This window comes from Cryptomeria japonica, chromosome 5 (assembly GCF_030272615.1).
Source record: "Cryptomeria japonica chromosome 5, Sugi_1.0, whole genome shotgun sequence".
Lineage (NCBI taxonomy): Eukaryota > Viridiplantae > Streptophyta > Pinopsida > Cupressales > Cupressaceae > Cryptomeria > Cryptomeria japonica.
In genome coordinates this window covers 759297534-759314304 of record NC_081409.1, presented here as the reverse complement: position 1 = coordinate 759314304, position 16771 = coordinate 759297534, and positions in this window count along the sequence as shown.

Below are 16771 nucleotides of genomic sequence, written 5' to 3'. Positions count from 1 at the left end.
TTGGAAACTAGAAACAAATGCTGCATATTCTTGTGGAAGCTTCCCTATCAAGTTGAATATCAATTGAGTATCCTTCTTATCAATGCCACAATCTTTGAGTTGTGCCCTCAACTCATTTGTCTTAGTGACATAATCTTGTATAGTATCAAAGTTCTTGGGATCTAACATGGTGAGATCACTATCAATTTGATATCCCCTAATCTCATCAACTTGACCATACAAGTCTTGAAACTTTTGCCAAGCATCCTTGATTAGAGTACATTTCTCAATATGAAAAATGAGATCCTTTGATACATATTTTCTTAAGGTACCGATTGCCATGATATTTTTAGTGAGCCAATCTAAGTGACCAACTGGATCAGCCTTAGGATCAGCTGGAGCAACAATAGTTCCATCAATGTAATGAGTGAGTCCTTTTTCCATAAGTTTACTCCATGCATCAATTTTCCAAGTAGCATAGTTATGTGGAGTTAAGAGAGGAAACTTAGAAGAACCCATAGCAGCAAAAAGGAAGGAACACAAGAGCACAAAAGCACAAGAGACACCCCCCAAATTCAATCAATCAAAGTACCCCCCCAAAAGTGATGATTTTGGCACTTTATATTTAGTGCGATTACAATGAGCCACTTGCAAAACAAGACAAAGTGGACTTATGATGCAAATTTTACAACTTCTCAAATGAGATAAAAGAGACTTCAATCAATAGTGCAATGAATCTAACTAAGATTCAAGCAAATATACAAGTACCAAGAGAGCCAAAAATGGCCAAGATCTGAAAGTACAATTTCTACTTACAATGACATCAATCTGATAGCATCATGTGAAAGTAGATGAAAAAATACGCACTTTCAAAAAAAACGGCACCTAAATAGGAGGCCGGATGACCCCAAACGAAGCCTCTGAAGTTGCAAAAATTGGGATTACTCAGGGACAGTCACCAAAAACTGCATTTTCTGAAAAATCCATGCATAAAAATCAAAATATTCTTTCACCACTGCGGAGAGCACGAAATTCTAGCCCATTTCAAAAAAAATTGCACCCAAAAAGGAGCAAAAATGAGCAAGTTATGGCCATTTGAAGTTGAACTGCAAAATCAAAAATGCAAATGAGAGGGGGTCCAAAAAATTTCAAACCCTGCTGATGTGGCACTGACGTCAGCAAATCACGCGATTAAATTTGACGGTCGTATGACCGTCACAAAACTTCGGCTTCTGCTGACTGGATGTCCGCACTGTACGGACGGCTGACTGTGTGATCCGTACTGTACGGATGCTGATGTGGCAGGGTGACTGGGCGATGATGTGGTGTCCGTATGGATGTGTTTTATCCATGGGCCAGTGGCCGCCTGCCACATGGCGGGCGTGGTCCACCGGTCTTTGTTGACTGGTCACCGGCGGGAGAAGTGTCGGAGCTGCGCGGGAGGAGATGCAGGGTGGTGCCGAAGCGGAGGAGTGGGCGGAGAAGCCGGCTAGGCGGTGCTGCAGGAGGGTTTCGGTGAAGAGAGGCGGAGGCTGCCGGAGCTACGGGAGGCGGAGAACCGGGAGAGGCTTGCAGGGACGTGCCGGAGGTGGCGGGAGGCGCCGGAATCCAAGGAGGAGTCGCTCGGGCTGCGGCGACGGTAGCAGGCGGGCGCGATCGGCGAGGATACGGGTACAATGCGCAGACTGGTACAGACATCTGCAAAAAACCTGCAACCTGCGCAGGTACGTTCGGCCAGGGGGGGGTCTGCAGACCCCCCAAAAAACAAAATTTTTTTTTTTGATTTTTTGCTTTTCAATTTTTTTGATCAAAATTTTTTTTTCAATTTTTTTGATTTTTGAATTTTTCGAAACAATTTTCTGAAAAATGAAAAAAAAAAAAATTTGAAAAATATATTAAAAATTCGAAAATCCGTACGAATAGGGCAAAAATGGAGAAAAAAAATTTCTCACCAAAATAGGCCAACTTTATAACCAAAATTCATGGAAATGGCCTTCCGGACGCAATGGAGAGGTCGGATCTGGTCTAGGACGCCTCCAAATGATGATGCTCCTCAGATCTATCTCTTGACGTCGCAATAATGCCTCTTCAAGACGAATCAATGAAGCCCCAACCTTGCTCTGATACCATGTTGGATTTTGCCAAGATCAAGAGGTCAATGAAATGTACAAGATAGAGACACAATATAGGACAAGAATAAACTGTATTCTCATCAATAGAAAATGATCAATAATTGTTACATACAATGTAGATGAGCCTGCTTATATAGGCAAGGCTAGGGATATGTATGAGCACACAAACATGACATGTGACTCAATAAGAAACAAGGGTAGGTAGGAAATAGGTGTGGCTAGGTAGGAGAAATAATATAATATTCCACATGAGGTGGATCACCCACCGAAGGTGGAATTATCACTCCACAATAAGTGGATATGATAGTGTAATAACAAGATCAACACCATAAGAGGTGGAATTTCTCCTACACATACTATCCCAATGTGGCACAAACACCCAAGTGTCTCATATCCAAACTACTATGAAATGCATTATCCTAAGTAAACTTAAGTAAGTGTAATAATATCCATGATGAATAATTATTTACACCAACACATCTCAACCTATGAGAGAACAAGGGAGATTGACATGCCATCACAATGGCCTTCCAAAGCTCATCCTAAAACATCCTCCCTAAGACTAAGTCTTGGGGCTCACATCCATTATTATCTTGATTAGATGAATCCTAATTACTCAACCCATCTAGTTAATTATTAATGTTATCACTTATTTACAACAAGGAAAAATTTCAATGTGCCCAAGTGGTCTAGACTCTAAGCATCCTTACTAGGAACCTCCTAGTAGCCTATCTCTCACAACCCCGGTCATCACATGAAAGCCCACTCCCACTAACCATGTCCCAAGACCTCAACAACAAATCACAAGGAAACTCATAATGCAATACCAAATAAGAATCCGCTTAACAAAATGATAAGCAATGCAACCCTATTGTTAAAATGCCAACACTACCATCATAATCAAGAGCCTCAAAATAATCAATAAATCAAATGGCCATAATTTAGCATAAAATCCATCAAAATTTGTCATATAAATAAATAAACCCTCTACAACGAGGCTCATCAACTCGCTAGAGCATACCAAGAGCATAACCTCAACAGCAAGGAATGTCTACATGTTGGAGCAATTAAAACAATCTCTACGACAAGGCCCAATCAACTTACCAAAGCCAAATACATATTTAATAATCAAAACAAAGTACAAGGCCATGCTAGAAAGCTCATAAATCATCAAACAAGCCTCTAGTAAAAGAACATAATAAGATAAATTAACTCAGACTGGCGAAACATCATAAGCACAGTTGACATCACATATTAGCACATTTGAGAGCCAGAGTAGCACATATGATCAACAAATCATCGCATATACTTCTCAGTATAATGCATATGACTCATGAAACAACGCATATAAATAACATAATAGCGCACACATAAATAGTGCATATGATGTACAGATTACCGCAAATAAAGATTATTATTACGCATACAAAATACAGGGTAGCGCATACAAAACACAAAATGGCGCATAAAAAAGACAAAATCACGCATACACTGAATACATTAGCGCATATAATAAGATGGAACACAAAATTACAACAAGGCAAAGTAAATTACTGGAATATCAAACACGATCGAAATCACAATCATGAAGTTTGCCAAGGCAAATAAGGACTAAGGGAATAACAAATTTTGGATTAAAAATCAAAGCATAGTATAAATTCGAAGAGCATAGAACAAAACTCCTGACAAACACAAAGGCAATACTCGGATAACTACACTTGGATTCCCAGAACAAAATGCACAATAACTATAACTATTAAACACATTTCTAGACCAAAATGAACACACAAAATTTCTCTTTCGATGCACAAACTTCCCACATTTCCCATAGAGTTTTCAAAGAGCCACAATGCCATTCACGATAGGGGAAAAAAATTTCAATGAAAACCAAATAAATATTTCCCCAAACTATATAATAAACCCACAATGTAAGACCAAATTTACTCCATTTCCATAAGTTTCTCCCAAATTAATCCCCAACACAATATTTCAAAAAGCACTGAGCAAACAATCTTTTCAAGCAAAATAAAATACATAGGAAGAATTTCCCCCAACTTGGAAATCGAAGCAAAGACAAGGAAGCTGAAGAAGCGCAATCCACAATCCAATCCAAGATAATGCAAGCCAAATCCAAAATCTCCAACCAAGAATCAAAATCACAAAAGAGACTCCTGAAATGCTAACCTGACAAAATGCACAGGCGGCTGAATAAATAAAATTGGAATCAAACTTTAGCCAAAAATCTAGCCAATAGAAATATTCCAAAATACTATATAACATACAGGTACCATGCCAAATATTACATATTTATTTTTCCAAGGCTTTTTAACCAATAACCAAGAAGGGTAGGTAAATAATATAATATATCTATTTACCCATGTAACAAGAGAAATAATATAATAACATTAAATTCAAATACATAATAATAACCAAAGCCCAATAAATAAACCAAGGGGCTAATAATAAATAAAAGCATCAAATAAAATATAAAGCCATAATAAAACAAAAGCCCTAAATAAATAAAGTCACAATTAAATATAAACATTAATTAAACAGTAAATCAATTAAACCAAATAAATAAATATAAACTATTTAATCCACAAGGCTATAATCAAATAATAATAAATCACACAACAATATTACATAAACCAAATATATTAATCAAATATTAATTAAATAAATAACCAAATACTCACAATGCCACAAGACAACCACAACTCAACACACTAGCACGATGATTCATGCCAAGATAACTGACTATCAAGGATGACAACCTAAACCTAGAGTGTGTAGAGGGAACTCATGCCATCTCCAACATCTTGCCATTGTGATAAAGACATGCTCAGACCTGGGAAGCCAGGTGGAGTCGATGTCTAGTACCTACAATCCTGCAACCACTGATAACCACGATACAACATATACAATATTACATCATAATTAAACAAGCGAGTGATAGAGAATCACAATGCCATATCCTGCTCCCAATGAGTAATATGACATCGTCCCTACCACGAAGACACTAGAAGACATTCACAATCACTTAGCATCAACTCAATCGCCATGATCATAAAATAGGGTTAACACAATCACCATATCACCAAAATATCATGAGCAATATAATCCATCTAAATGTCAAGTGCATATGGAGATCATCAAAAAGTGCATATACAGATCATCAAATATGAAGCCATCATCATAATAATAAAATATATATATCATCATCCATGAGAGTCATCAAGTATCATATGTCCATACAAAGTCTAACATCACCATAAGCATCTGAAATATAGATAGAGTCATAATCATAAACCAAAACATTATATAAGAGTCTAGATAAGTCTATCCATGCATAAATCAAAAGATAAGTCAAGGAGGGACACTACAAATTCATCACATAATCAGATTGATATCATCATGATATAGTTTTGATATGATAAACAAAAAGTAATTATATTCAAATTATGACATCAATGCATACCTCATCATTGCCCATAACTAATATTATGTAGGTAATCTTGCTCATTTCTTTGTGGACTTTTCTATTTGTTATTATGTCTCTAGTTGATGTTGGTTATTTGTCTCTCATTTATTACAGCCATATTAAATTTTTTTTTGGCTATTTTCATACAGCAAATATGTAAAGGGATCCAATTATTTAGGATTGATAATGTATCCCTTCCATTTTCCACCCTATCTTACAACCTTTGAAATTCCTACTCGAAATGCTCATTATTTATATGTAGTAAAGTAATTGGTTGAAGAAGAAGAGGTTTGAACCTTATCCCAACAAAATTTTCCCTCAATCAATGCATCGACTCTCTAACTACCTTGGCTTGTTGGAGGGATCAGGTGATGTTTCTTGGAGAAATGATTTTTCCTTTTTGTAAGTTGCGTGGGTAAATATTTATTCCATTATTTACAAACCATAAAGGCTGCTTTGGAAAATTGGGGAATAATATTTTGTAGGACTTGCTAGCATTGCTTAAAGCTATTGGTCTATTGTTCTGCCATCTTTGGATATTGGAATGTTCTTTTTAATTGGGTCTAGAATGCCTATGGTTTATGGTGTTGGTGTCTCATCATCAACCCCATATTCTTTTCTACTTGATATTATTTTTATATTCTTTCCTACTAACCTATCTAATTTTGCATTGTTGAGATAAAGGACCTTACTTGTAATTTTCCAAAATATAAGGTTGACATTACATTTTTTATATTCCTCAACTAGTAGGTTGTGTGGAAAGAATTCACATAACTAATTTTATTATTTTAGAGTGGTGATTTTGTAGACCACAAAAATTTCTTTATCATTTGGCTCATGGGGATAGTTAAAAGAGATTCTTAATAAATTCCACCTCAAAAGTTTCTCATTAAAAATCATTTAATACACCCATGAGGGATTCGTACATGCAAGGAGCGGTTCTCTCACTTTGCAAGCTTCTATTTTTTATTCTTCTAATTATTGTGTTTTCCTTACAAATTTACCAATTATTCTTGTAGCTTTTTCTTATACTTTTGTAGAGATCATCCTTTTATTAGGATGATCTATATAGATATTTCTTGTGGTTGGTGTATTTTTTCCTTCAAGTGAAAGATTTATTTGTCTCTATCTACTAATAATATTATAATTTATCCATCTCTTGTTGTTGATAAGAAATGTTGGCATATTTGGCATAACTAATACAAATGGAGAATGATGATTGAATCGGTACAAGACTGTTTGAGATGACATTGTGATGAAGAGATTGAGATTGCATGATGGATGACTTTGATCAGTTATTTATTTTGTCATTGATGGAAACTAATGTTTATTCATGTCTACCGATGTTTACTTATGTTGTATTGTGTCATCTAAATTTTTTGATCTATCGAAGAGGGATTACCGGTAAAGAATCAAGAAACTGAGAATTAGGACCTTAACCGGTAAACGAGGAAAATATTCTGATTGTATTTGGTGATTGGTGATGATTGAGGCTTTGTGGTTTTGAATGTAAGTTTCTATCATTGTAACATGTATCTGACCGAAACCGCATCATGTTGTGACAACCGAAAGTTATGTTTACAATTTTTGTTGAGTTTTTACCAAGGTTTAAGAAGGGTTTAAGGACTGGTAAAGAATTCTCTTGACTGGTAATGATTTTTGGTTTGGTGGTGATCTACATCAAGTTCACATGTTGATGATAATGTAGCACAAAATGCATGATGTGTTTGAAATATTTTTTGGCACGTTTCGAGAGCGAATTTCTTGGGAATGTGCCAAGTGCTTAGCGGAATGAGCTAAGGGTTTGACTTTGTACCAGATCAACTTGCTATTACAATTTATGATCATTCAATGACTGATATTGATTTGTAATTGATTTTAATGATCTATATGATATGTAATGAGTTATAAAGATTTGTGATGATCTATGTAGTAAGTCTTAGGGTTTTGATGTCAACCTAGTTGTAAAGGTTATTTATGTCGGTAAGGTTGATGTTTTGAAGTGTCGGTGATTTTTGGAAGTGTGTGAAGCCGAACCAAGGTGTGTGAGAAGATTTGCCAGAGTGATGCAGACTTGGAACTTAATTGGATCTGATCAAGCAAGCAGTTGAGTGCTATACACAAATCATCCATTGTTGTTATCTAACATTTACAACAACTAAAATCCCTTAACTGAGTAGGTCCTAATAGGCCTCACATTGTAAAATACCCTAACAGGGTGACTCAATATCTGAGTTCTAAATCCTCTTGCGAGGTTGATCCTAACAAATCAAAGCTTCTAACAGGGTTGAGGTAAATCCCTTAACCGGGTGACTCCTAACAGGGTCTACTCCTAACAAGGCATCTGCTCCTAACAAGGCATCATTGTAAGCTTCTAATCGGGCTTGGCTCCTAATTGGATGCATTTTGAAAGAGTGTAAAATATTTGTGGGTACCAATTTCCACCATTGTTTTTCCCGATTTGGGTTTCCACGTGAAAAACATGGTGTTCATATGGTGAATATTTTTGATGTGATGGTTTTCTTTACTTTCAGTCTATGCATGGTTAATGAGCACTTAATATGCAACATTGATATATTAGTTTAGAAGATGTTTATCAATAGATACCGATACTAGTAAATGACTCTAGTGTTGATCTATATTTGATTTGGTGAATGAGTCTAAGTTTCTGATTTCAAATTATTATTAATATTGATTCACCGCCCCTCTCAGTATTAACCGGATCCTCTAAGATTAACAAAGAAATTATTTTCTTTTCATTGGATAATTGTATTGCATCTTGTATTTATTTTTAAATTCTTTATTCATCATCTTTTGGCGTTACTATATGATCCTTCCTTTTTCTTAAGCTTCATTATAGAGGAATTTCAATTTCATCACTATCCATAGTCATTACTATTTATTTCTCCAAAACTAGGCTACCTCCTTGTGCTAATGTTTAGTTAGTAGGTGACTCCTGTGTTGGGAACCAAGCACACTGAGAGGGGGGGTGAATCAGTATTCTGTCGGTAACACAAGATTTTATCCTTTTATACCATACACATATAAACCGATAAACAAATAAACATATAACATGAAGAAAATAAACCATCCACATAAATGAACACCATAACACACAAAATTTGTGCGTGGAAAACCTCAAAGAGGAAAAACCATGGTGGGATTTGTGACCCACAATATCAGTTCACTGGCCATATGAAAGGATATTACATATAATGGGGGCCTGCACATGCAGGAAGGCACATTGTCTAGAGAATACTGGTCATCACTAAAGAGTCTCATTGACTACAAGCTTCTGCTGAATTAAAACAATAAAATTGAACTCAAAAATGCATCTGCTATGCCAAATAGAGCTCCATTTCTAGCTCTGCTCTATACCGATTCATAAACCTTGAACACTACTACCTGTATGTCTTCTCCTCCAACAATGTTTTCCAAGCTATCTACAAATCATTGCATGATATAACACTTGAATACAAATGATCTACATACATATACTTCACATTATATAGTTCTGTTATATTCTCCTAGGTTGCATCCTATGTCATATCATATATCACACACTTCAAAATGACCTAGCAAACTGACTTATATACTCATTACAAACAATATGCCTTATGTCGGCTTACAATGCATTACAAAAGATATTCAATGTCGGCCTCGACAATAATTACAAAATAATTTACTAAATAAATCTTTCTTGATGTCGGCTTCCTTCAAGTACTGATGTCGATGTTAGTGTCGGTGTAGCGCTAAATGCTCCAAAGGCAGTGTCTGTCGATATATGCCTCATAATGCCGATAAATTATTTCCATCTAAACTTGTTGCCATTAATGATAAAAAAATGAATCCAATGAGTGTCAATTGCCAACAATCTCCCCCTTTGGCATTGATGGCAACACTCATGTGAAAATTGGATTCCCTACCGATTTAACTAAAAAATGCCCCCCTCGAGCAATACACTCCTTCTGATATCCTAATATCCTTCCCATGTAATATTTTCTGATATTTTTCACATATATACATACTCCCCCTTTGGCATCAATGCCAAAGACCGATGAAAGAATAAATGAATACTGTTAATTTCATTGGAGCTTAACCAACTTCAAAATTTCAGGGTAAGCCTTATTCAACAACTGAAGATATGTATCCCAGCCAGTTTTGAAGGTGTCAAATATGGATGCTAGTCCACTTAGTAAGTGGGCAAGTGTTTCTGTGAGATTTTGCCAAAATCAAGGGCACAATGAAAAGTATAAAAATAGAGACAAAAGAATGACAAGAGCAAACTGTACTCTCATCAATATGAAAATGATCAACTAGATTCACCAATACAATGAATATAGGTCTTCTTATATAGGCAAGGCCATATGGATGTACGAGCACACAATCATGACATGCGGCTCAATGAGAAACAAGGGTAGGTAAGAAATATTAGGGGTAGGTAGGAGAAATAATATAATATTCCAGAAGAGGTGGATGACCCACTAAATGTGGAGTGTAACAACAAAACAAGACCACAAAAGGTGGAATTTCTCCTACAAGCTCTATCCCTATGTGCACACTTCCCTAAGTGTCTCAAATCCAAACTACGAAGAGATGCATTATCCTAAGTTAACTTAAGTAAAGTGTAATAATATCCATAATGAATATTTATTTACACCAACACCCCCCCTTAAGTGCAAGTTAGGGGAATGAAGACTCAAGTCAACAATACAAGATGGGTCCCGACTACTAGGCCATGATAGGTACCCATATACAATATGCAAATGCAAGCAAAACCATGCAATGCAATCTCTCACAAATGGAGAAAAGGAGAAAACCCAGTGGGAAAAACCTCCCCCCCAAAAGAGAGATGAAAGTACAAAAGACTCTCAAAGAAGAAGGACAAAAACTCAAAGAGGAAGGAGAAGTCAGTTGACCCCCCCTAATGACACATCCTGCACCCCCAAGAGAGCTCGCAACTGCTGGAACTTACTCTCAGTGAAAGGTTTGGTGAATATGTCTGCAACCTACTCCATTGTAGGACAATATTGCAAATCAATGACCTGCTCCTGAATGAGCTCTTAGATATAGTGCATATGAATCTCGATGTGTTTGGTCCACTGGTGCTGAACTAGGTTCTTCGAGATTGCAATAGCACTCTGATTGTCGCAATGTAGAACTGTCGGTCGTAGAGTGGTGAACCCAAACTCTGTGAGAATCTGCTGAAGCCAAATGGTCTCAGTCGCTGCATTAATAGCACCTCTATACTCAACCTCAGTCAAAAAAAGAGCAATAGTATGTTGCTTCTTGCTCTGCCAACAAATGGGGCCTAAACCAAGATGAAAACTGTAACCGGAAGTAGACTTACAATCATCAAGATTGCCAGCCCAATCAGAGTCTGTGTAACCAACCAAGCGAAGTCCTAAGCCTACTGCATAGTGAATCCCATAGTGATGTGTACCCTGGATGTAATGAAGGATGTGTTTGGTGGATTTCCAATGAAGCTCATGTGGTTCCTGCATGAAGCGGGAAACCATGCCAACTGCAAATGAAATATCAGGGCGTGTATGGGTCAAGTAGATGAGACTACCCACAAGCTGATGATACAAAGTGGCATCAACTAGTGGAGAAGAACATTGAGCCTCAAGCTTGACTCTGGAAAGAAAGGGAGTCAGTGCAGGCTTACAATCAGCCATATGAAAGCATGCAAGTAGATCAAGAGCATACTTGGGCTGGAATAGTGTAATCTCGGAAGGTGACTGTGAAATCTCTATCCCGAGAAAGTAGTGCAAAAGACCCAAGTTAGTCATAGAAAATCCATCATGCAAAGCAGATTTGACCCTGCTAATGATGGATGTGGTACTCCCTATAATGATCAAATCATCAACATAGAGCACAAGTATCAAGTGATAGTCATCCTGTCGTAAAATATAGACATTTGGATCAAAATGACACTTGGTGAACCCTGCTGAGAGAAGAAAGGAATCCATCTTGGCATACCAAGCCGTAGGGGCTAGCTTAAGGCCATAGAGAGATTTCCTTAGTCTACAAACCAAGGAAGTATCCTAGATGAAACCCTACCGCTACTCCATATAAATCTCCTCATCAAGGTCACCATGAAGAAAAGCACTCTTCACATCCATCTGATGTACAACCCAACCATGAGCTACAGCAATAGCAAGTGTCAAGTGAATGGAGTTCATCTTAGCTACAGGCGCAAAGGTCTCAATATAGTCAACACTTGCTACCTAGGAGAAACCTTTCGCAACAAGTCAAGCCTTGTACATATCCACACTACCATCCGCTGCAAACTTGGTCCGATAGATCCACTTACATTGAACCATCTTTCTCCCCTTATGGAGATGGACTAAATCCTATGTGTTGTTCCTCATCAAGGAACTATACTCTTCCTCCATAGCTTGGTCCCACTCAGGAACCCCTGATGCTTCCCGAAATGTCTGTGGATCGGAAGTGGTAGCAATGAATGCATGTGGAAGATCCTGATGCTGTGATCGAGTTCTCCATGTATCTGAAGGATCCCCAACAAGAGAACCTGCGGACTCAAGTGTCTGTCGAGCCCAACGAGGTCTAGGTGGAGGTGGAGAACAAGGCTCCTCAACTATAAGTGGACCCTATGGAGGTGTAACCCTGTGAGTCGGAGTTGAAGGAGTCTCATCATCTAAATCACTAACATCACTATCCACAATGGAGTAAGGTGGAGGAGGTAGAGAAGCTAAGCTAGGAGAGCTTTCCTCAAAGTGAACACTCCTCTCAGTGAACACCTCATGTGTCTCAGGATCCATCAATCTATATGCCTTAACACCCTCAAGATATCTAAAAAATATGCAAGGTCGACTCTATGGTTCCAATGCCTTGCATTTCTGCAAAGGTATGTGAGCCCATGCTGGACACCCAAAGACTCTGAAATGTCTCACAATCGGTTTCCTACCAGCCCAAGCTTCAAAAGGAGTAATACCTTGCAAAGCTTTGTGAGGAACTCGATTCTGGATGTGTGTGGCACACCTGATAGCCTCTACCCAAAAGGCAGGATCAAGAGAACGTGCATGTATCATACAGCTAGCCATTTCTTTGAGAGTTCTATTCTTGCATTTTGCAACTCCGTTCTGTTGTGGAGTGTATGCGACAGAATGTTGAAGATCAATCCCCTCAAATGTACAAAAATCCTCAAGTCTTTTGTTCACATATTCCCTTCCATTATCTGTGCGAAGAATCTTCACCACTTTCCCAAATTGCTTCTCGACATGAGTCTTGAAGTCCTTAAATCTGTCAAATACTTCACTCTTATGAATAAGAAAGTAGACCCAAGTGAAGTGGGAATAGTCATCAATGAAGGTGAGGACATAGCGGGCCTTACTAAATGAAGGTGCTGGAAATGGACCTGCTACATCGCTGTGAACAAGTTGAAGAACTTCCAAAGCTCTCCAAGCTTTCCCTTTATCAAACTTTTCCTTGAGATGCTTTCCCATGGAACAACCTGAACATACACCCTCTGAAAAACTGATTCAAGGTAGACCTGTGACCATGTCTCTAGTGCTGAGCTGCTGAAGATAGCGGTAGTTGAGGTGACCAAACCATTCATGCCATACCTTACTTTCTGAATTTGAATGAGTAAGCAAGGCCCTAGAAGGTGAACTTGGCACAAAGTGGGAGAATGAATAAAGCCTTGAGTTTTCATTGACTTGTCCCACTGCTACCAAGGCATCATCATCAAGTTCCTTTACCACAACTGAATCTGGTGTAAAATCAACCTTTTTCCCATTCCCATAGTGAGTGATTTGGTAGATAGAGAGAAGGTTGGTAGACAAGTTAGGAACATAGAGAACATTCTCAAATGTTCCATCATCCATGTCAACTGAACCTTTCCCTTCAACCTCTACTTGTGTATCATCACCTATGTAAATGTGAGGTACCTTGGATGGCTCCAATGAAGAAAACTGCTCCTTTGTAGAACCCATGTGATATGAGGCACCTGAGTCAAGTATCCACTGCTATGAAGAACTTGTTGTAGCCACAAATGCTTGCCCTTTTCCCTTAGACTGTGAGGAAGAGGAAGGAGATGAATCCTTCTTTGTGTAGGCGGATGGCAAGTTGATGTTGTTTTTCTTAAGAAGATTAGTTAACTCATCAACTTGCTTTATGTGGCATCGATGCTCATTGTGACCATACTTCTTGCAATATGCACAAGTTGGCTTATCCTTCTTAGGTGGTGTCCCCTTCTTGGAAGAGGATGAAAAATCGCCTTGTGATGGAGAGGATGATTGTCCTTTTTCTTGTTGTGGCTGTGACTTAGATTTCTTCTTCTTGTTGTTGGAATCTTTGCCTTGACTTCCTTGATTCCCTTGATTAGCCACCAAAGCCTTGGACTTTGAAGACTTGAGAAACCCCATGTTCAACAACTTAGATTGTTCCAATATCAACATATCTATGAAAGCATCAAATGAAGGCATAACATAGGAACTCCCCACTATCAAACGATGAGTTTGGAAGCTAGACACAAATGCTGCATATTCTGGTGCAAGCTTGTCCAACAAGTTGAATATCAACTAAGCATCCTTTTTGTCAATTCCACAATCCTTAAGCTTTTCTCTTAGCTCATTTTCTTTGGTGACATAATCTTGGATTTTATCAAAACTCTTGGGATCCAATTTGGTGAGCTCATTGTCAATCTTATAACCTCTGATTTCATCAACTTGACCATACAATTTCTGAAACATATCCCAAGCATCTTTGATTGTAGTACACTTTTCAATATGAAAGATGAGGTCATCTGATACATACTTGCGCAAATTTCCAAGAGCCATGCAATTATTAGTGAGCCATTCTAATTGAGCATTAGGATCAGCCTTAGGATCAGGTGGTGTTGCTATTGTTCCATCTATGTAATGCGTGAGACCTTTTTCCATTAATTTGCTCCATACTTTAATTTTCCATGATGCATAATTATGTGGAGTTAAAGGTGGAAATTTATGAGGACTCATTGCAAAAAAAATGAAAGAGCACAAGGAAAGAGAGGCACAATCACACAAGAAACCCCCCCAAATTCACTCAATTAAAGAACCCCCCCAAAAGTGATGATTTGACATTTTATACTTAGTGCATGTACAATGGGCCACTTGCAAAAAATGACAAAGTGGACTTATGATTTAAATTTGACAACTACCTCAATAAGGCCAAAAGAGACTCAAACTAATAATGCAAGAGATCTAAACTAAGATCCAAGCAATTTACAAGTACCAAATAGGCCAAATAAGACCAATATCTAAAAGTACAATTTCTACATAAAATATTTGAAATCTGATCATAGATTATGAAAGTAGATGAAAAAAAATGCACTTTCAAAAAAAATAGCACCTGAAAAGGAGGTCGTATAAGCTCAAACGAGGCCTTTGAAGTTGCAGAATTGAGGATTGGACAGGTACAGCTAAGAGAATCTGAAAATTCTGAAAACCCTGTGCATCAAAATGAGAAAATAGCCACACCACTACGAAAAGCATGAAAAATTAGCCCAAATAAAAAAAAAATTGCATCCAAAAAGGAGCAAAATTGAGCAAGTTATGGGCCTCCAAAGTTGACCCAAAAATCCAAACTACTCAATGGAGAGGGGTCTAAAAATTTCCAAAGAAAATGTTGACTGGGCGTTGACTGGGTGCTGACTATGCACCACTGACTGGGCAGAAGGTACGGATCCCAAAAATAATTTCAAACTGGAAAATAATTTTCAGATTTTTTTTTTGAAAATAAAATCCGAAAATTCTGTACCGTACGGCCCGAATTTGACAAAAAATTTCCTCCACACCCAAAAATCGATTTTCGCCAAAATAGGTCGAATTTATACTCGTTTTTTATGGAAATGGCCTCCCGGATGCAATGGTGAGATCGAAAACGCTCCAAGATGCCTCCAAAAAGCACAATTTCAAAAATAGAAGCCTTCCACAATGTCTCCAAAAACCAATCAATGAAGCCCCAATGACTTTGATACCATGTGAGATTTTGCCAAGATCAAGGGCACAATGAAAAGTATAAAAATAGAGACAAAAGAATGACAAGAACAAACTATATTCTCATCAATATGAAAATGATCAACTGGATTCACCAATACAATGAATATAGGCCTTCTTATATAGGCAAGGCCATATGGATGTACGAGCACACAATCATGACATGTGGCTCAATGAGAAACAAGGGTAGGTAAGAAATACTAGGGGTAGGTAGGAGAAATAATATAATATTCCAGAAGAGGTGGATGACCCACCGAATGTGGAGTGTAACAACAAAACAAGACCACAAAAGGTGGAATTTCTCCTACAAGCTCTATCCCTATGTGCACACTTCCCTAAGTGTCTCAAATTCAAACTATGAAGAGATGCATTATCCTAAGTTAACTTAAGTAAAGTGTAATAATATCCATAATGAATATTTATTTACACCAGCAATTTCCTTCTCCTTGACTTCTGTCGGTTGTGTTTGTATGTCTATAGTTACTGCTGGTTTAGTCAAAATTGGAGTTGAACTATCCAAAATACCTTTACCTTTTAATTTATCTAGAATGTGGAAGATGTAGCCTTAACAAATTCTTCATGAGATGTGAGAAAATATGGATTCTTTTGGAAGAATTTGGTCCAACCCTTACTGGTCTCATTTATCACCTCATTAACTCTTCCCATCATCAGGCTTATCTATCAAGGTTTACTACTGAAAACTGTCCTATTTGCAACATCTATGCATCTTTTCATTTCCTCATTGTTTATAGAACCACACCTTTCCAAAAGTGCTACTTTCTTAATCTCCCTATCCCTCTTGACAACGTCAAGTCTTCTAGCATCAAATTTATTATACAAAGATAGAGGTGTCTCCTTCAAAATTTCTATTAAGGCTTTCCCTTAAATGTCTATATGTAACAAAATAGCCTCTTCTATTTCATTTTGCTCATTTTCTTCTAAGTTCTCATAATACATAGATACATTTTTTTAAATTTCATCTTTTGTTATTTCATCAATTAGCCCAGCATAGGTCATTTTAGTCTTATCAGATTCAGTGTCATCACTCTTCTTCTTTTTACTTGTGGTTTCCGGTGTAGATGTAACTGGTTTCCTCTTCTGTATAGGCTTCCTTGCCAGAGGTGGTGGTGCAGTAGGTTTAGTTGCCTTTCTAACAAGTCTCCTCCTAGGCTCTAGTT